The sequence below is a fragment of the Bos indicus genome, chromosome 29, assembly GCF_029378745.1.
Source record: "Bos indicus isolate NIAB-ARS_2022 breed Sahiwal x Tharparkar chromosome 29, NIAB-ARS_B.indTharparkar_mat_pri_1.0, whole genome shotgun sequence".
NCBI classification, from domain to species: Eukaryota; Metazoa; Chordata; class Mammalia; order Artiodactyla; family Bovidae; genus Bos; species Bos indicus.
Window position 1 is genome coordinate 2565894 of NC_091788.1, and position 22626 is coordinate 2588519.

General features: G+C 43.9%; 1 protein-coding gene and 1 pseudogene across 5 annotated transcripts in view; both read right to left on the bottom strand.

Moving 5' to 3' along the window:
- FAT3 (FAT atypical cadherin 3) overlaps window positions 1–22626 on the bottom strand; it is an 801654-nt gene that overhangs the window by 511314 nt on the left and 267714 nt on the right. The window lies entirely within an intron of this gene.
- LOC139180635 (septin-2 pseudogene) lies at window positions 4462–19457 on the bottom strand (annotated as a pseudogene).

Sequence of the window (22626 nt, forward strand, 5' to 3'; positions counted from 1 at the left end):
TAAATACAACCTGGCCCAATGTGAGGCTATTAGAGTCAGCCCACCAATGTCATTCTCTGTATTTTTTTGCCACGGAAATATTCAAGTATTTGATTACAAGTTACTACCCTGCATTCAGCTGAAGACATTATGTAAACATTACAGTAAATGGTCCCTCTTGTTGCCTTTCAAAAATGATGGGAAATTCTGAATTCTGAAACACACCTGGCTGGCCCCATGGCTTTGGATACAGGATAATGGACCTGTGTTACCAGTTGTATTTTTCTTTCTTCTGATAGGGAAGAAGGAAGTTAATGCTGCAGCCCTAGGGTTGGAGAAACAGTGAAACCTCAGCAAATGTTCAAAAATAGTGATGCACTCGCCTCCACGTTAGAGGGCACGTGGTCAGGTCACCCTCAACAACATTCATCATCAAGTCTGAAGTTCATCCGGGGCACAGGATGCAGGCCCAGCCTGGAAGAACTGACAGTGGGCAACAGGGCAACGAAAGGATCAAACCTGTGACTGCCAAGCCCTGGACACATGCAGATGTGGTTAATCAAATTATACAGAGGCCCGGGGTAAGGGCACCAAGGACTGGTGAGCAAAGTCATCATGGGCTGGCTTCTTTACACAGAAGAGAAATTGAAGCTGAGATCATGACTCTTCTCATTAACCCCAGGAAGGGAAGGATTAATAGAAAAAGCAAGACAATAACCACAGAGTCCCCAAGGTGTGTGCGAGTCTCTATGTGTTCATTCACAGAAGAGAAGAGGAGAGTCATGATACATGTCAAGAGACGTTATGAAACGAGTCACAGATGTGGCGACGCGCCCATGCCGAGTGGACGGCGTGATGGAGACAAGGTGAGGAATGCTGAATACATGGGAGATAGATTTGAATCATGTTTTCAGAACCTAGAGATAAAATCTAATGACTCAACATCCAGGAATGATTTCTCTCTCATTTATACATAAGCTTACTTCATTTTATTGCATGTTTTACTAATTGATGTTTTCTGGCAACCCTGCTTTGTCAGATGGTGTATTTGAGAAATGAAGGATTTTTAAATGTATTTTTATTTGTTTATTTGACTGTGCAAGGTCTTAGCTGTGGCACACAGGATCTTCCATCTTTAGCTGCACCATGCAAACTCTTAGTTGTGGCACGTGGGGTCTAGTTCCCTGACCAGGGGTTGAACCCAGGCCCCCTGCCTTGGGAGCACTGAGTCTTAGCCACTGCATGGCCAGGGAATTCCCAGAAATAAAGTATGGTTTAACTGAGATACATATCTTGTTTCTTAGACATAATGTTATTGCACACTCGATAGACTATGCACGTGTGTGCTCGGTTGCTCAGTCGTGTCCGACTCTTTGTGACCCTATGCACTGTAGCCCTCCGGTCTCCTCTGGATTCTCTAGACATGAATACTGGAGTGCCATGCCCTCCTCCAGGGGATCTTCCCGACCCAGGAATTGAACCCATGTCTCCTGCATTGCAGGTAGGTCCTTTACCCACTTAGTCACCTGCGAAGCCCTGAACAGACTATAGCATATGTAAGTTTCATATGCACTGGGACATCAAAAAAACTGTGAGTCCCTTTACTGCAGCATTTGTTTCATTGCAGTGGTCTGAACCTGCAGCGCCTCTGAGGTATGCCTGGAGACCCCTCGATGTTAGGTTTCTGGTTGCTCCTTGTTCATTTTGTGCGCCCACTCCCTGGTCTAACTGTACAATTGATAACAGTAATCACCCTGTATGTCTACTTGCATAATACTCTGTAATTTAGTAAATACTTCCAAAAAATGATTTTTTGAGACAATGATATGCCAAGCACAAGTATTATTACCCTTAAAAATGAAACCAAAGTTCAGACAGTCAGAGTTCAAATCACAGTTATCACTCCTATCTCAGATAAATGAATTAAGCTATTAAAGCCTTGGTTTCCTCATCTGGAAGATGAGAACAATAATACTTCTTGTACAGAACAGTTAGCAGATTTCAATGAGGTGATATACATGAAAGTGATTTTCAACATTCACTAACACTAAAGCCCTATGACTGCTGCCTGTATCTGTGGCAACTACACGTGTGACTTTCTTCATGTTTTACTCTAAGGAATCATCCCCAGTCCTTCTTCTTTTCTTTGCCAAGCCACAATTTAGTTTTGAAGACAGAGCCTTAAAACAAAGCCAAAATCAGTACTAGGAAGACTCAATTCAATTTTCACTTTAAAAATAATTCTGATAATTACACTGGCTTAATATGAACTTTCTGGCATAAAGCAAACCATAGTCTAGCAAGACAACATTTAAAATGCAATTCAATTAGCTTGCAATTAGTAGTTTTCACACGTACAGGAAAAAGTAAATTGATTTAGCACCTTTCTCCTGTCCAGAGTAATACTGAAGATTTTTTCCCCCTGCTGTTATTGTACTCTGGTTGCAAATATTAGGTACCCTAACTGCATATCACATAAATCAAATAAATGCTTCCTCCTCCCACCCCTCCCCCCATAATCATGTCTGCAGCTGCTCCAGCGTGTTTTTCAATGGCCATCCACTGGAACTCATTAAGAAAGCATTATGTACAGTAAATTAAAATGCAGGGTCTATGATCTGCAGACAAAAAGATGACAAAGCTTATCAAATGTGTGCTTTGGCCTTCTCATTAGCTCTCAGGGTTTAAATGGCATTCTCTTCTCAAACAGGTCCGAGTGCATTTCTATTTCTTATGAGGAGAGTGAAGTCAGGCAAGCTTTATGTGCTACAGATATTTCAACATTCCTAAGAAATAACTTTAAACAGAAATTGGAGCCTAAGATTAAGGCTTGGAATAGTCTGAGAAATATTTAGAAGTACTTATTTGCTTATTCAGGGCTTCACTGAATGGCTCTGTGGTAAAGAATATGCCTGCAACACAGGAGCCACAGGAAATGCAGTTTCAATCCCTGGGCCAGGAAGACCCCCTGGAGGAGGGCATGGCAACCCACTCCAGTGTTCTTGCCTGGAGATTCCCATGGACAGAGTGGCCTGGTGGGCTACAGTCCATGAGTTTGCAAAAGAGTCAGACACAACTTAGTGACTGAACAACATATAAACTTGCATGCATTTGTTAGGCACCTTTTAAGTGCTGGCACAAATGTTTGCTCTTCTGTGAAGCTTCACCAAATACCTATGAAAAATACAGCTCTCATACTGCAGAGCTTCAGAAGCACATCACATCACCCTATGTCCTCGCCCCCACCCAGCCCCACTGGCGGGGGTCTTACCATAGCCCAGGGGACTTGTGGGTCTGGGCACTCAGCACAGTTCTCAGCAGACACCAGTGTGTGCTTGTGAAAGGGAAAAATAAAGGGCATGCTGCTAAGTCACTTCAGTCGTGTCCGACTCTGTGCGACCCCATAGACGGCAGACCACCAGGCTCTGCCATCCCTGGGATTCTCCAGGCAAGAACACTGGAGTGGGTTGCCGTTTCCTTCTCCAGTGCATGAAAGTGAAAAGTGAAAGTGAAGTCGCTCAGTCGTGTCTGACTGTTTGCCACCCCATGGACTGCAGCCTCAGGCTCCCCTGTCCATGGGATTTTCCAGGCAAGAGTCCTGGAGTGGGTTGCCATTGTCTTCTCCGTATAAAGGGCATAAAAAATGCCAAATGGACAACAGATTTGGTTGCAGGGAAATTGTATTTCTTTCTGAGACAAAACAGAGCATAATGTGTTAGAAGTTTTGCTGGCCAGGGAATAAAACAAGCAATCTTTTAACCTAATATATCTTATTGGAATTTCAATTTCTAAAACAATTCTCCCCACTTCAGCTTTATTGAGGTACAACTGGAATATGATAAATGTAGATTTAAGGTACACAACCTGATGATTTGACATATTTATATTTTGAAATAATTACCACAATAGAGTTAATTAAGAAATCCATCACCTCACATGGTTCTGTTTTTTGTGCTTGTATGTACGTGTGATTGGTTCACCAACTGGTGAACTGACTGGTTCAGGATTGAGAAAGAAGTACAACAGGGCTGTCTGCTGTCACCCTGTTTGTTTAACCTGTATGCTGAGCACATCATGAGAAACGCTGGGCTGCATGAGTTACAACCTGGAATCAAGACAGTCGGGAGAAACATCAACAACCTCAGAAACGCAGATATCATCATTCTAATGGCAGAAAGTGAAGAGGAACTAAAGAGCCTCTTCTGAGGGTGAAGGGGAAGAGTGAAAGAGCTGGCTTAAGACTAAATATTAAAAAAAACTAAGATCATGGCATCTGGCCCCATTACTTCATGGCAAATAGAAGGGGAAAAGGTATAAGTAGTGACAGATTTCCTCTAATTGGGCTCCAAAATTACTGTGGATGGTGACTGCAGCCATGAAATCAAAAGACAATTGCTTCTTGGCAGGAAAATTAGGACAAACCTAGACAGTGTGTTGAAAAGCAGAGACATGACTCTGCTGACAGAGTATAGTCAAGTATAGTATGAAGTATATAAAGTGTATATATATATATATATGTGTATATATATATATATATATAAAGTTATATAAAGTATAGTCAGGTCAAAGTATAGTCAAGGCTATGGTCTTCCCAGTAGTTATGTATGTTTGTGAGAGCTGAACTGTAAAGAAGGCAGAATGCCAAAGAACTGATGCCTTTGAACTGTGGTATTAGCAAAGACCTGAGAGTCCCTTGGACAGCAAGGAGATCAATCCATTCAATCTTATGGGAAATCAACTCTGAATACTCATTGGAATGACTGATGTTAAAGCTGAAACTCCAGTACTTTGGCTTATGTGGACAGCTGATTTGCTGTAAAAGTCCCTAACGCCGGGAAAAATTGAGGGCAGGAGAAGACAACATTAGAGGATGAGAAGGCTGGATGGCATCACTGATGAAATGAATATGAACTTCAGCAAAATTTGGTAAATGGTGAGGGACAGGGAGGCCTGGCATGCCGAGTCCATGGGGTTACAAAGAGTTGCACATGACTAGGCGACGGAACAACAACATGTATGTGTGTACTGCTGCTGCTGCTAAGTCACTTCAGTCGCTCCGACTCTGTGCGATCCCATAGATGGCAGCCCACCAGGCTCTCCCATCCTTGGGATTCTCCAGGCAAGAACACTGGAGTGGGTTGCCATTTCCTTCTCCAATGCAGGAAAGTGAAAAGTGAAAGTGAAGTTGCTCAGTCGTGTCCGACTCTTAGTGAGTGACCCCATGAACTACAGCCTACCAGGCTCCTCTGTCCCTGGGATTTTCCAGTCAAGAGTACTGGAATGGGGTGCCATTGCCTTACACACAAACACACAAACTTTGAGAAAGCTAGCTTAAAACTTAACATTTAAAAAACTTAGATCATGGCATCCAGTCCCATCACTTCATGGCAAATAGAAAGGGAAACAATAGAAACAGTGACAGACTTTATTTTTGGGGTCTCCAAAATCACTGTAGATGATGACTGCAGCCATGAAATTAAAAGATGCTTACTCTTTGGAAGAAAAGCTATGACACACCTACATGATACATTAAAAAGCACAGACATCACTTTGCCGACAAAGGTCCATCTAGTCAAAGCTATGGTTTTCCTGGTAGTCATGTATGGATGTGAAAGTTGGACCATAAAGAAGGCTGAGCACCATAGAACTGATGCTTTTATACTGTGATGTTGGAGAAGACTCTCCAACTGTCCCTTGGACTGCAAGGAGGTCCAAACAGTCAATCCTAAAGGAAATCAACCCTGAGTATCCAATGGAAGGACTAATGCTGAAGCTGAAACTCCACAACTTTGGCCAATTGATGCAAAGAGCTGAGTCATTAGAAAAGACCCTGATGCTGGGAAAGACTGAAGGCAGGAGGAGAAGGGGATGACAGAGAATGAAATGGTTAGATGGCATCACTGACTCAATGGACCTGAATTTGTGCAAGCTCTGCAACATGGTGAAGGACAGGGAAGCCTGGCATACTGCAGTCCATGGGGTCGCAGAGTCTTTCACAACTGAGCGATCACTGAACAATGATGATGCATGTGTATGCGTAGTTAGAGCTTTTAAGATTATCTTAGTGATTTTCAAGTACACCTCACAGTATTGTTAACTATAATCAGGATGGTGACCCCTCTTACCCTAGCCCAACGCTTGCCTGTATCTGGAGACATATATTATTGTTGGGGCCTGCCAGGTGCTTACTGTTGTTGCTGTTCGGTCGCTCAGTCGTGTCCGACTCTTTGCAACCTCAGGAAATACAGCACACAAGGCTTCCCCGTCCTTCACTATTTCCCAGAGTTTACTCAAACTCATGTCCATTGAGTCAGTCATGCCATCCCTCTGGTCCTCTGTCATTTCCTTCTCCTCCTACCTTCAGTCTTTCCCAGCATCAGGGTCTTCTATGTTTTCTTTGCCCATCATTCTTTGCCTGTTGCTGACAGACACTTAAGTTGTTTCTACATCTTGGCTATAAAACACAATTCTTAATGAAAAGCATTCATAAAGAAGAGTTAGTCATTGCAGCATCAGGATGTTCAAACTTGAAAGCTAACTAATAATTTAGATTTGGAACTCTCCAGCATGAACAAAGGAATCATTCTGGGTAAAACAGGCACAAAGCATCCTAGATTTTCTCTGAGAATAAAAAGGGAGGAGGCTGCACTTCTCAGAACTTCTCGACATGGTCCTCCACTCTCCCTTGGGTTCTCTCTTTGCCTTGCTGTTTGTTTATCTGCTTTGCCTTCCTCTGCCATTTCTAAACATAGAAGGATGATGAATCTGCCTTAATATCCCAGATAAAATCTTAAAGCTAAGGTGAGCAGGCATTTGCTTTATAAGCAAAGGGAAAGAGAATGAAAAAGAAAATGTATACAATGTAAAAATACTCATGGAATTGGGAGTATAGGATTCTTGTCCTAAGGCTCTCAGTGGATACAGCTAAGAGTTTTCCTAAGTCCCAAAGCTTTTTTGGACAGACTGATACCTCAGTCCCAAAGGGAGTATATCAAGTGGCTTCTTGGTTTTATTCTCAGCCAGGTTAATCTCTGGCTACCAGCATGTATTCCTGAGCACTAAAGATTAGTTATGTCAAAATGCTTAATGAGCTCCAAGTAGATACAAGAAATACCAGTGAACAATTAAGTCACATTCCTTGTCCTTGTGGAGTTTCTAGACTAGGTACATGAAAAAGTACCTACCACATTCTTATGAGGAACAGGGGACGACAGAGAATGAGACAGTCGGATGGCATCACCAACTCAATGGACATGAGTTTGAGCAAACTCCTGGAGACAGTGCAGGACAGGGAAGCCCGGCGTGCTGCAGTCCACAGGGTGGCAAGAGTTGGACACGACTTGGTGACTGAACAACAAGGCTGTGACGAGTGCCATGACGGGCGCTGTGGGCGCACCAAGAGGAGGGCGCCTGTGCCTCAGAGGAGGCGACCTTATACCGCAGTGCTCCCTTACCTCGACTTCCAACCTGAACCTTCAAAGGCCTCGCTCCTCTGGTCTGTGCCTCAGACTCCAGGCCCCTCTCTGAAAAGACCACCTTCTGTTTCCCCTTAAAGCTAGCTCTTCACCCACCAGCGCCCCTGCTTGGGGTCCCCTCCCCACTCGGTCATCCCCTCCTCAGGCCCCCTTGCCCCACATGGCTGCTCCCAACTCTGCTCCAAAGGACAGTCTGCATCCTCACAACCCCCGTTCTTTTTCACATCACAATGCACGTTTTTTTTTTTTTTTAAAAGACAGTGCTTTGCATTCTGTAAAAACAAATTATTAATGTGTTTACTCTAATTTTTATAAATGGGTTTACTCTAATTTTTATAAATGTGTTTACTCTGACTTTATAAATGTGTTTACTCTGATTTTGTCTATCATTACTTCCAGACCATTAACTCTATGGATGTGAGGACTACACTCCAATTCCATTACTATCTCACAACCAGGCCCACTGGAGAGGGAGAAAACAGTGGTAGGCGGGCCAGCACCAGGGAGGCTCCTACGTCTGCTCTCTTGTCTTCTAGGAAGATGCAAAGGAGCCTCCAAGGGGCCAGGATTTGGGTGAGACCAGCAAGGGACCTGTCCCAGTTATGAAACTTAAGTGGGTGCCCAAAAAGCCACCATAGTCTAGACAGACACTGCCCTAAGGCAGCATTTTTAATGATAAAGTATCAAAATTTGAAATAAAGACAAGATCGGTATTACTGATCGCTCCTTCAACAACAGGCTGCAGTATGGTGAGGCATGGCATCGCTCTTGAAACATTTTTCTGGTCCTTACAGCTCAGGACAAAAAGAACCTGCTATTTGGTTTCTGGGTGACTTCACAATGTATCTGCAGGGCAGTGGTGATGGCTTCTCAGGAGGGGCATTCCCTCCGTTATTCACAGAAAAACATGAAGTTTCCCATAATGTAACCATGGGTGTGTGTGTGCTAAGGTGCTTCAGCTGTGTCTGGCTCTTGCAATCCCATGGACTGTAGCCCACCAGGCTCCTCTGTCCATGGAATTCCCCAGGCAAGAATACTGGAGTGGGCTGCCATGCCCTCCTGTAGGTGATCTGCCCCACTCAGGGATGGAACCCAAGTCTCTTGTGTCTCCTGCACTGGCAAGCGAGTTCTTCACCACTAGCATCACCCAGGAAGCCCTATGTACCTATAACACAATGCTTTACCTTTACAACATCCATAGCACGTATCTAATGAGGGGAAATACTGGGTGCACGCGTCCTGTGTGTGAATGAGCATGTTTCTGCAGGTGTAAAGGTCCCTGCCTCGCAGTGTGATTCTACATTTCATCTATTTGTCTCACTAGCAGTGGTTCTTTGGATTGGTAGCAAGCACGCTCTGTATCATGGGACCTTAAATACAGACAGATATACTTTCTAATACTGTTTTCAGACAGTTGTCAATTTCACATGCGTGCGCTCTTGCCTGCTAAAAGATCACTGTTAAAAAAGTGAGATCCAAACCCACAAACACTCCCAGTAAGGCCGCAGCACTCCCAACACATCCATTTGTGTGATTCTGACAGCTGCGTAATTAGTCCAGCCCTGCCGCCTGCCTGTGGGTCGGAGTCGGACCCGTGCCGAACACGACAGTGAACAGACCGGTGCTGTGATTCAGCAGAGACCTGATTTCCCAAGTGTCACCTCCCTTTGAAACACATCACTCATTCACTAGAAAATAAGAGCACAGCAACAAGTGCCGGGGAACAAACACGAGCTTAATTATCTGTTCTCCCTTTAATGTGTGGATTCAGTATTTACGCTTCCATTTCTCAAACCTCTGAAAGAGATTCAAAATCCATTTCCCAGGACTCACTTTATAGAGCACTGCTAAAATTCAGCTGTGCCCAAGAATCCAAGACAGGCATCACTGGAGGCAAAACGAGGACAGAGAACAGCTGCTTTTCAAAGTTGGCTGATAAGTAGGTCTCTGGCAGCAATAAACCCTGGGCTAAAGACAAAACAAAGCAAAACATATTTTTTCTTTGTCTTGCACTACCGTAGCTCTTCTTGTTTAGTATCATAATTTGAAGGAGCTCCAGGCTTGCAGACCAGGCATGCAAAGTTCAAGATCAACCAGCATTTGAAGCAACTGCAGAAACACATCCCTGCATCAGCCAGCTTCCTGTTCCTGATCCTCTGGACCGCCTTGGAAACGTGGGTTTGATGTTTCACCAGAGAAATGCATGGTGACATCACACCAGTGTTGGCTGTTCCCCAAGTTGAGCAAGTGAGGCACTCGCTCTCCCCTCAAATGAGCAGGAAGGCAATGAGACCGCATCTGCTCGAATTTGAAAAGGTTTGACCAGAATGATCCGTGTAGTACTTTTGGTTCATTCCATCATCAAATACTTCCAAGCCCGTCCTCTATTCCAGGAGCAGACAGGGAAGTTAGAGAGCATTTCCAAGAACAGGAGGAGCTTATTCAACGGAAGCTGACAATAGCCCAGAAGATGGCCACGCATGGTGTTCTGCGGCGGACTCTGAAGACGACTCAGGCTCAGAGGCGCACTGTGGTTTCTCCAGGCTGCAGAGCCGGCCAGGGGAGGGAGTCAGACCCCCAAAGCCCCCTGCACGTTTCCTGATTCAATGCTCCTCACCTCCTCAGCACTATGGGAGAAGCTGTCAGGACCAACTGACCCCATGGGCGACGGGGTGCTCGGAACCCTCCACGTGCATAAAGCAGGTTCTGAAGCCGCAGGCTCTGCGGGCGGAGCACGCACCCTGCGGCGCAATCACGCGCCAGCGCCACCCCATTCAGGCATCCGTCCTCGCCTGGCTGCACTCTAACAGGTCCGTGCCCTGCTCCCGGACAGATGGAGCCACGCCCCAGCACACTCCTGCACAGAGGGTCACAGGACTGAAACAGAGGACAGTCTGCACGTCAAGGTTGTCACCAATGTCATCTTAATATGGGGATCTGTAACCAACTGTCTCAACACTTTATGATAAATAGTTGCAAATGCTGCTTCAATTCAAATGTAGCGAGCAGTCATCAAGGGCCTGCGCTTGGCCCCCAGAAGTCAGGCGCAATGCTGGTTGATGAATTTTGCTGAATGAAAGCCATGGGCTAAAGGCTGATGGAATCGCAGTGCAAGGACTCCTGTGTCCTCCTTGAGCCGGGCTCAGCTGTCCGACAGCCTGCTCAGAGCCCAGGCCGTGCAAAGCGATGCTGCCGCTTGTCAGTTCCCCCGGCAGGGCATCACACTGTATAAAAGCCCAACAGGTAAGACACCTCTGGGAAGCCAATGAAAACGATCTTCCAAAGGACAGTCATAATGGCCCGCACCACTTAGGGTGAGGGACACAGACGAAAAGTCTCTCTGCTGTGGCTGGGAAGGGCAGTCAGAAAAAAGGGGGTGCAGAGGCAGTACTGAATTTCTCAATTTTCATGGCAAAATACAGAAAACAAGTTCGACCTCACACATATGATCTTTCTTCCCTACTGAGAAAGTGGTGTAAAAAAATATACATTACTGATTCTGGAAACTAAAAAATATATATATTCCTTAAGAAGAAATCAGACAAATGAACTTATTTACAAATCAGAAACAGACTCACAGACTTAGTTGCTGAGGAGAAGGAATAGTTAGGGAGTCTGGGATGGGCAGGTACACACTGCTAATATTTAAAATGGATAACCAACAAGGACCTACTGGAACTTGCACATGGAACTCTGCTCAGTGTTATATGGCAGCCTGGATGAGAGGTGAGTTTGGGGGAGAAAGGATACATGTCTACATATTGCTGAGTCCCCTTGAGGTGCACCTGAAATTATCACAACCTTGTTACTCAACTGTTTGTTGCTGTTTAATCGCTAAGTCATGTCTGACTCTTTTGCAGCCCCATGGACTGTAGTCTCCCAGGCTCCTCTGTCCATGGGATTTTCCATGGGATTTACCAGGCATCGAACCCATGTGTCCTGCATTGGCAGGTGGATTCTTTAAGGAAGCCCATTAATTGGCTATACTACAATCCAGAATAAAAAGTTTAAAAAAATTTTTTAAATAAAGAAAATGATTCCACAGAAAAGGCAACTATAGAAACCTACATAGTCAGGGACAAAGTGTACAAGTAAATGTCAGAACCTGGAAAGAGCAAGGGAAATGCTGCTTCCAAATATAGATTAATGGGCATTGTGGCATTTATTATTTATCAGTTAAGCCCTGTATGGTTCTACCCACTGCTTCAAATCCCTACGGCAAAAATACAATGAAATTCCATTAGTTAAAACAGAACAACCGAGCTGGAATAGCACAGTCTCATTATAACACTGTTTACCATGGGTGAAAAAGATTGGAAACCACCTAACAAGAGGCAGTGTTTGGGGGAAAACTGGGGATTTCCTTCTGGTCATAAGTAAGAGGCTTTGAAGGAGGAGGTGATGCTTTTTCTCTTACCTGTCTCTGTGAGAGGTAGGTACACTGCTGGCTTAATTCTGACCCAATGCTCTAATACGATGTTTCAGTTTGTTCATTATAATGTTGTTTAATCACTAAGTCATGCCCGACTCTAAGTCACGTGACCTGATGGACTGTAGTCTGCCCTCTGTCCATGGGACTTTTCAGGCAAGAATACTGGAGTGGGTTGCCATTTCCTGCTCCAGGGGATCTTCCCGCCCCAGGGATCAAACCTGTGTCTCCTGCATTGGCAGGCAGGTTCTTTACCACTGAGCCACCTGGGAAGCCCTATTTTAATGTATAATTATATTAAGTAGAGTGCTATTCTGGGAGGTCAGACTAATTTGGATGGCATCTCTTTAAAAATATATTTTAAAAATTGTATCTGGCTGCACTGGGTCTTGGCTGCAGCAGCACATGTCAGCTCTCAGCTGACCAGTCAGGATCTGGTTCCCTGACCAGTGACCGAATCTGGGCCTCCTGCATTGGGAGTGAAGAATCTTAACCACTGGACCCCCAGGGAAGCCCTCTAAACAAGGTCCTTTTGATGATTTTTTTTTTAAGGCAAGGACATTGATATCCATCTATCAGCCATTCTCTTCCACTTCTCTGGGCAAGCAAGTTGGGCAGGCTCCTCACTGCAAAGGTACTCACATATAGCTACCAGAAGCTTTGAGGAGTGGTTACAACCACACACCTGCACGGCTAGCTTCTCAAAGCTCACAGGTCGAAGTCATACCAGGCCATCCATGTGGTATTCCCATATAAAACACTTTCATATTTCCTCTTGGCCTATTTGTATTTATATATCATATTTATCACCTACAGTGTCTACTTCAAGGATGTTTCCTGGATGCCCCCACTCACACAGCTTTTGGACCTTCTCTGACAGCTTGGGGCACAGGGTCACAGCCTCAAAGAGACAAGGGTTCCAGCAATGGGCAACACAGAGAAAGTCTGTGCTGCTAACGGAAGTTCTTCCTAGTCCTCATCTGCAGGATCTCCGGTTTGGCTTGCCTTGCCTGTTGTCTGTATCATATCCTTTACTCCATCTGCCCTCACTCTTAGATTTGCTTCCTGGAACAGCCTTGCTCTTCTTCCTCCTCTGTCCAGGAAGTGGTGACAGTTCCACCTTGGCTCTCACCTCCTAGCTGCAGATCGTGACCATCCTCAGCGCTTTACACGGAGACCAACACTGGAAAGAGCTGCATGCTCTTTAGGCATAAGATAGTTTCATCATAGTGCTATTTGCCAAGGCACACGCACAGAAAAAGCACCAAATGCTCAGAGGTGGGTGTTGACTGAATGCATTACAGTGCATCCGTACAGCAGAGTAGTATGTAGTCATTAAGAAAGTATGAAGTCATTTGTTATTGAGAAACATTTATTAACAGATAAAAATTTACCCACAAATGATAAAAATAGGTTGTAAACAAGATGCATAGTATAATTCCATTTTTAGAAAATTCATATATGCACACAGCAAGACAAAGATATGAAGAGCTCTACATCAAAGTATTGATTGAGTGAGTGAAGTTGCTCAGTCGTGTCCAACTCTTTGCAACACCGTGGACTGTAGCCTACCAGGCTCCTCTGTCTGTGGGGTTCTTCAGGCAAGAATACTGGAGTGGGTTGCCATTTCCTTCTCCAGGGGATCTTCCCAACCCAGGGATCAAACCCAGATCTCCCGCATTGCAGGCAGACACTTTACCATCTGAGCCACCAGGGAAGCCCTACCACATTTATCTCTGAGTAGTGTGATCATGGATTTCAATGTTCCCCATCACTTTTTTCACTTTGCTTATTATTTTTATAATTTGTTTACTATCTGCAAATCAATTTCAAGATCCCAAACTAAGGAATGGAGCCAGAGTTTAGACCCTAGCTCCGTTTAGGTCATCTCACTCAAGAATTCATATTTTGTACCACCAGTCAGTTAACAGAACTTGTGCTGAATAGTAGCCCCAATGAAAAACACCACACTCACAAAATGAAATTCTTTCCACCCAAACTCATGCCATATTCCCAAGCTGGCAGAAGCAAACTGTCAATGTTTTCCTCGATTTGATTTCCCAGATCACTGCCTACAGGAAGCCATGCTTCAGTCTGGAAAACATCAGCCCATGAATTAACAACATAATTACCGCATGATATCAGCTGACACTGCACAGTAGTGAACAGGTGTCCTGGTAGAGTAAGATTAATGAAGTGACTGCAGCAGGAGCTTGTCAGAGCCACAATTTCTGGTAACAGAGAGAGCCATCATGTTGAAATTGCAGGGTCTGGATAAACTGAAAGTAGACTCAGAGAATTATCTTGACTCTCCCAGCCTAAGTTCAAACTATTCCCTGATTTTTAGAAAAGAAATGTTATAACCATCACATTTACAGAAAGGAAGAAAGTATTTTAACACCTCAGTGACAAAGATATTCCTTGAAGATGTTCCTTGAAGCACATTCTCTTGCGGTAGTTGGTCTACAGCCATCCTACCATGACTACCCAAACTCAGCTTCCATTCAGATCCTGGAAGGTTGTGAATTCTTCAATGAAGAGCACACAGGGATCCCATGTTCTGTAACAGCATGGGTTCCAGCATTGAACACAACTCACAATGGTGGAAGATCAGTCAAAATTTCCTAACCTGACTAAGCCTTAGTTTTCTTATCTATACGATGAGGCAATTAATAGAATTGTAACAATTAAAAGAGATACTGAATATTAATAGGGCTTGGCCCATGAAAAACAAAGAAAGGTTGTCTATGACTATTATCAGCTATTTTCCATAAATACCTGTACACATACCTGCTTAAATTATACTGCATTTGAAATTTTTCTAGCCCGCAAAGACCAGAACAATGTTCCAGCAAAATACCTTTCTTTAAAATCACACATCCAACTGTCAGGCTTCCAGCACACTCAAGGGCCTACCCTAAGTAAAATTAAATGTTATGCTGACAAGGTTAAACGAGGTTTATGGATATCTTCCTGCTGATTTTCATTAACTCATGAAGATTTACCCAATCGTGCTCCCTCTCCATTGGGAAAACTTGATACTGGAGCTGAATGCAGCTGAAACAATCAAAGAAACAGAAAATGTGTGCCTACAGGTCTCTTATCAACTGATCTGCATTCCAGATGAGTTGACGGGAGTCAAGGAGAACTGGTCACACAGAACTCCTGGAAACAAGCTCAGGGAAGGCTTTCCCGCTGAGGCCATCCTGGGAAGGACCTGCACCATCCAGAATAGTGGCCACTGGCCACATGCGGCTACTGAGTTGTTGATATGGAGCCGTCTGAACTGCAGAATGTTTAAGTGCAAAATACGTGCTGGATGTTGAAGACTGAGTAGGAAAAAATGGTAAAATGTAAAGTATCTTTAAGAAGATATTTTAATATAACTTTTATATTTTTAATATTAATATACCTAGTAGGTTAATAAGTGAAGTGAAAGTGTTAGTCATTCAGTCATCTCTGACTCTTTGTGACCCCATGGACTGTAGTCCACCAGGCTCCTCTGTTCATGGAATTCTCCAGACAAGAATGCTGGAGTGGGTTGCCATTTCCTATTCCAAGGGGTCTTCCCAACCCAGAGGTCGAACCCAGGTCTCCTGAGTTGCAGGCAGATTCTTTGCTGTCTGAGTCACCAAGGAAGCTCAGTAGGTTAGTAGAATCTATTACTAAAATTATTTTCACCTGAGGGTTTTTTTTTTTTTTTTTGCCCATTTAACTAGAAAACTAAAAATCACATAGTGTGGTTGTCTATCTGTTGGATTTATTGTCTGTCTATTGGGTAGTGCTGATTCAGACCATGAGGTTCACAAGTCATACATGGTGTACACATTTTGTTTCCCTTAAATGGGTGATCGTTTATCAGACAGTTAATATGTGTTACAGTGAAACAAAATTGGGATAGGCAATAAAATAATACCTTGGACAAGAGTCCCCGTCAATAAACGTTAGCTCTTTATGTATAATTCTTATGTTGAATAAGCAAAAGTGAGTTGAATAAGTTAAAAAGTAAAAGTGTAAGCTGAAATAAGAAAAAGTTCTTTGGCCCAAGATTTCTCTGAGCCACTGCTCTACTTTATATGAAATTTCAAACTCAAAAAAGATATGTGGCTAGTGTTTTTCAGACTCATTTGATCACATCATTTGTATCCTTTCTTTCTTTTTGAGTGCCTTAAGGGACTTTTTTTTTTTTTTAATATTTTGGGACTCTAGTCTTTATTTGGACTGCAAAGAGACAAAAACAATGAATCTTCCATTTAGAACCAGAGAACCTGAAATTTGATTAGCACAATTAAATAATCCAAAGAAAGTGGAAATGACATTTTGCCAGGCCTAACATACACAGTACACTGTGGTACATAATAAATAATCAATTTATAGCATTTGTTTTTATTAGTGAACAGGATGAAAAGCAGCATTTGAGCAATAATTTGTCTTACTCTGACTGATTCACTGAGTCCAGGCTCTAAGGATATCTTTTGATTAATTTCTTAAACATTCACATCTTCTCAAAGCTGATTTCATTCTGGGTGAGAAGACAGCTAATGAGCAGTAATGTGAGTAGCAGTTGGTAGAGATCAACAATAAAAAAAGGACATCAATTTAGGGTTACCACAGTGGATGTTTATAGGGAAGTTATCATCTGCCCTCTTGTTAGTTATTTCCATCAAAGAACTAGTATGTGCTTGTCTGCTTTAGCATTAACTGAATCACAGTGTACAGGTCATTACAGGACCACCCCTGTGGGTACTTGTTCCCATCACAGCACTACAGCAACCTTTACATGCTTTTTAGAAAATCTCTTCTCTGCTGTAATCTTTTTTTTTTAAATATCTAAACAGTAGTGCTTTATTGGTAAAAGGTTAGTTTCAATGGACACAAAATTGCTGTGTAAAATAAGTTTTCAAAATACATTTTTATAGGTAAAGTTTTATCTCTTGGTAAAAGAGCGATTATCTATTAGCAAAGGTATTTAGATTGGGGCAGCAAAACAAAAGGGGGTTTGAAAGCGTAGGTCCACCCACGCCCATGCATCCATCAGGTGGCACCTGGCACTAAGTAGACTATATCAGGCTTACTACCTCTACCGCTTTCGAGTACTGCCACCCCGCCCCCTTTTTAAATGACAGCTTTTACTAGCATAGTTGATAAATGCCAAAATAACCCAAATAACTGGTCCTGCAGGGAGGTACCCTAAAGTCATGGAACACTTGGTTAAACCTGTACACTGCTATGGCTCTGACCGCTCGCAATCAGGCAGCAGTACAAGGGCGGTCAGGAGAACACCAGACGGCCTTCTGCAGCACACCTGGCCGGCTGTCACCATCTCCCTCCCTGCCTGGGTGGCCTCAGCCCTGGAGCTCAGCGCTTCTCCACGTCAGCCCCCGGGCTCTAGTGGGATGAGAACGCTGAGCCAGCACCCACCCGCTCCAGTCTCCTTCCATGTGTCACTTCTGGGGACTGATCAACCGCAGGGCAAGGAAACCAGCCAGCACAGTGACAGCCGTCAGCCAGCCCACGGAGCAAGTCTGAAAGAGCCTTCACTCTCAAGCCACCTATGGACAAGTCTGTGTAACATGTAAGGAAGGAAACCATGGTGGCTAAAAATGGATGGGACAGGCCACACACTGCTGTCTGCCTGAAAACCATTCAGGACGGGATCAGTCCAAGTGAAGCCAAACCAGGAGTTAAAAAAATGACCTCAGAATTCGAAGATGTTTTAAAAAACTCACCCCAACAGCCTGTTTGTGAAAAAGCTATTTAAGTATAAACATGTATCTAATTAGACTTCTTTTCATTTGGTAAACAGACAATGTGCAGATGAATTAAGAGTATGGAGTTATAGCAGCAAAACTGGTTTTACATGCTGCGCTCAGACAAAAGCAAGGTTAGGGAAGCAGGTGCCAGGGCTTGGTGAGAAATGGCCTCGTACCCGGGCAGCTTGTCCTTCTGTGCAGGTGCCAGGGCTTGGTGAGAAATGGCCTCGTACCCAGGCAGCTTGTCCTTCTGTGCAGGTGCCAGGGCTTGGTGAGAAATGGCCTCGTACCCAGGCAGCTTGTCCTTCTGTGTTCATGTCTCTACTGCTCAGGAACATTCTCAAAAATCTGAATGTTCTGGAAGTAAATCATGATTAGTCGGTTAGGCCAGTCAAACCAAATTCACCTACTAACTATACGTGCTGACTGGTCCCTGGGAACCAATGCCAGTGTTAGTGGTTACTTCAAGTGGAAGAAGAAGGAAGATGGACAGTTCACTTCACAAAATATCAAGTATAACATCACAATGTAATGTAAATGTTAAGGTACTTCATACAAAATAACACATCAAAAGTTAAAAAAAAAATAAATACATTCTCAGGCACAGGCACTATGAAATGTGGACAGGCACCCCTCCAACAGTCTTGCAAATATGCAGCTGTGTTACTCATGGGAATATTTATCTTGCAAAGTGTTTCCTCACACGTGGTGCCCGTGGATCTTGCCATCACTGTTGCTGCCCTGCAGCTACAGCTGCCCCTTCATCGAGGTGATCATCTCTTGCATGTGGTGGAATTCAGCTTCCTTTTCCAGAAAAATCTGGTCTTTATTCATGTCCTCATTTTCCACCTTTCTGCCACCTCTCTTGAGCCTCTCTGATCAGAAGTTCTCATAGTGAAGGTCCTGGGTCACCTCTTGGAGATCCTGCACGTGAGTGATGAGCGTCGTCCTCAGCTTCAGAAAGTCCTTGTGCTCCAGGTTCTCCACCTCCAGGATGCCCCAAGGGTAGAGGCGGCCTCTGACCTTCTTGCCTTGGGCTTCAATCAGCTGATTGGATCCAACCACAGAGAAAGGGATGCTGCTCTTGAGAAGTCTAGTCTGCTCTTTGAAATCTTCATCTTCACCAGACTCTGCATCAGGTAACTGATAGATTCTGACATCATGCTCCTCGATTTCATCCAGAATCCTTTTCTTCAGGTGCTCCTGCTCCTTCAGTGTGCGCGTGTAGCCTTTCTCAATGACAGGCACAGTGTTCACCTTGCTATGTATTGCCTTCACAAACGCAACATCCAACGGCTGAAGTCTGTGTCTGAAAGGGGAAATGAGGTAAAAGCAGCAGTGCACCCTGTTACCGATGATGTGCCTCTGTTGAGACCACTCTCATCCTGCAGGTGCTGTTCAAACTGCCATCGATGTAGGAGATGACTGTTTTAAAGCAGTCCCTGCAGTTGATGGTGTTCCCGAAGCCCAGTGTGTCCAGCATAGTCAGACGCAGCTTGATCCTTGCTCTTCAGTTTCAACAGTTGAAGCCTCAATTTGAAGAGTTCTTGCAATTTTCTTTGCAGCTCCAGGTAAGACTCTTTCTGGGTAGAGGTCAGTCAGCAAGATGAGGTTTATGAGCATCAATTTTATGAGACCCAATTCACTGACCACCACTAGTGTGAATTCAAAACCTTTTTTCACTGATTTTCGATGAACTTGATTTGGGAAGGTTTGCAAATCCAACATATCCAGGAGTTTCTGGATTTATAAATGGAGTTGGTTGTTCCTTAGACATTTTTAGCAAAGTTTCGTCAATCGCGGACTCACCAGAGAACTAAGACCGACTGACCATGCGCAGTGCACCCGCCCAGCTCCCACCCTTGGCTGTAACCTTTACCAACCACCACTTGGTAAAGTTACTTGGTTGAGTTACTGATCAACCCATCCTCAGTGGCAAAGATGTCTATGATGCTCTTCACAAAGACTAAGGACTTTCATTGATCTTTCTCTGCCTCTTGGCAGAGATTCCCAGGGAGCTTCCCAGGCGGCGCCAGTGGGAAAGAACCCACCTGCCAATGCAGGAGACATGAGATGAGGGTCATCCCTGGGCTGGGAGATCCCCCAGAGACAGAAATGGCAACCCACTCCACTGTTTTTGCTGGAAAATACCATGGACAGAAGAACCTGGTAAGCTACAGTGCATGGGGCAGCATTGAGTCAGACAGACTGAGTGACTAAGCAGTAGGAGCACAGACTACTAGACGCCTTGATCATTTCCTTGAAGGTGTGTATATCACTGTAAAATCTGTGTTCTTACAGCTAGAAGGATATCCTACCGACAGATACTATCACTTGCATTCTTTTTGACAGCAGTTCCAACACTGTGAAATAAAGATCAGAATGAGTCTAGAGGAAGCACACGCCCTTTACAAGAGCTCAGCCACAGAGAGTATGTACAGATAGAACCCTAATACGCATCAGCTGAGACCACACCTACAGTCTGCCTAGACAGACAGAAAGTGAAAGTGAAGTGGGTCAGTCGTGTCCGACTCTTTGCAACCCCATGGACTGTAGCCCACCAGGCTCCTCTGTCCATGGGATTCTCCAGGCAAGAATACTGGAGTGGGTTGCCATTTCCTTCTCCAGGGGATCTTTCTGACCCAGGGTTGAACCCGGTCTCCTGCATTGCAAGCAGACGCTTTAACCTCTGAGCCACCAGGGAAGACCCAGACAGACAGAACCGCATCCTAATGGACTGTTCTCCTTCCCCCTCTCTCATTTGTCCGTCAGCCTAACTATCTATATACATTTAAAGACAATTGCTGAGAAAACAGTGCTATAAAGAGTCAGAATTGTTTGGAGAAACGTTTAAAAAGACATATGTTCAAAATATTCCTTGCCCATTTTTCAGGCAGGAACTTGTGACCAATTCATACTAGGCACTTTCACAGCTTAGGAAAAGAAAATACACATCAACAATTACTGGGGTCTCAAAGTTTTTGTTGCAAAATTTAATGTAGCCTCTAACTAATTTTTTTTCTCCCCTATAAAGAAGTTTTTTTTTTTAAGTTCTCACCCCTGTTCATTAATTTGGTTGCCAATCATTCACATCCCTCTACTTCACATGATGGATACTACCAAGAAAAATAAAAGGAAAATGCATTATTAAATTTCAGAGAAGTAGCGATATGCGTGTGATAAGAACATCCAAATACCACCAGGCTCACATAACTAATGCTCACTTCCCCTCATTCAAAAAGGGCTGCTTCTTGCCTCCTTTAATGTCTTTCATAAATTTGTTCTCCAGGGACTGCTGGCTGCTGTTAATTACACATATCAACTCCCGCTATGCCAGAGGAAACTTAATTATTCTAATTTTCAAGGTCATAGAAATATCCAAAGGTGCCAGTTTGACAGTCCAAAGAATATCCGAGCTCAAGGGAATCAGAAGCAGAACTTGCCGTGGAAGGCTGCTTACACGCTTATCCACAGAGCAGTGCAGGGTTGCTAGCTTCCCAACCGGAATTAAATTGTTCAGGACAAGCTACCCTCGAGTGACCGGCCAATGACCCTGGCCATAAATAGGAAACATTTCTTTGCAACATGTGGGAGGGCAGTTTTCTTTCTAGGGTCCTTCAAAGCTGCAACTTCTTTCCTACAGGCAAGAGTTTACCTTTGCAAAACCACTTAAACCTTCTTGCTTAACCACTGAGGTTTCGGCCATGAAGACAGAAAAGAGAGAAAGAAAGGAAATGCTCTGCAGAATTTCAAATAAAAGTTGTTCTACAGTTTCTCGGAAAAAGTAACTCCAGAGTAGATTTCCAGAAACTGACCAGCAAGAATCAGAATCCTGTTTTAAATCGTCCTGATTTCTTGAGGAATCCTTAACTGGAAGCCCAAGATTACTGGATTTTCATTATTGTAATTAAAAGATGAGTTTCTAACAATGCACATCTATCTGGATAATAATATGTCAAGGGAACATAACATAAAAAGTGAACACACTTTCAGTTTAGCAAAAGATATTTTAAGCTCCAGAGTAATTTTAAGTGGTAAATTTTAAGTGGTATCTAAGTGGTAAAGAACCTGCCTGCCAATGCAAGAGACAGAAGAGACTTGGGGTAAATTTCTGGGTCAGGTGATCCCCTGGAGGAGGGCATGGCAACCCACTCCAGTGTTCTTGCCTTGAGAATCCCATGGACAGTGGAGCCTGGTGGGCTGCAGTCCTTGGGGTTACAAAGAGTTGGACACGTCTGAAGCAACTTAGCTCACATGCATGTAAGTACAAATCTGGGATTTCATGGCTTCTGGAATATAACTTCTTATTCACTGGAAGTAGATTCTAAATTCCCATGTCGAGTTCTGCTTATAAGATTTACCTTTTTCCTCCTATTTTCCAAGTCTTGCTGCTGCTAATTGCTTCCAGCCCTGTGTGGTTCATAAAGCCTTTCAGTACCCAGAGGCTGTGACACTATGTTTCCTCTAGGGCCTTTATATAGCTCATTCATAAAGATCTTCCAGGAAGCCTCCTAGTGGAAATTGCACCCATAAATCCCTCCACCATCACCCACCCCTCCCCACAAAGCCCCAAGGAAGCCGAGGTCTGAACATGAACACAATTTGAGAGCAAGTTCTCACCCCTGCAGGATATTGTGTAAGCTGTCCTTAAAGAAGATGCCATTCAGCTATCTAATGCCAAAAGTTTAAAAAATGCAATTCAAAATGTAAATAGTAAGCACCATGATAATCACACGGGAAAGAAGGGAATTTAAAACAATAAAACATTTCAAAACATTTACTGGGTCCTCAGCTGGCCTGTCAAAGCTGAGAACATCAGGTCAGGCAGGAGGTATATAGATGGTTGTCACAGTCCGTTGGTGCTAGGGCAGCATTCCTCTCTGGCTAAGGAGTTGGCATTGCTGGGCAAGAGATGGCATGGGGAAGGAAAAAAAAGTGAAAGTGTTAGTTGCTTAGTTGTGTCCGACTCTTTCAGACCCAACAGACTGTA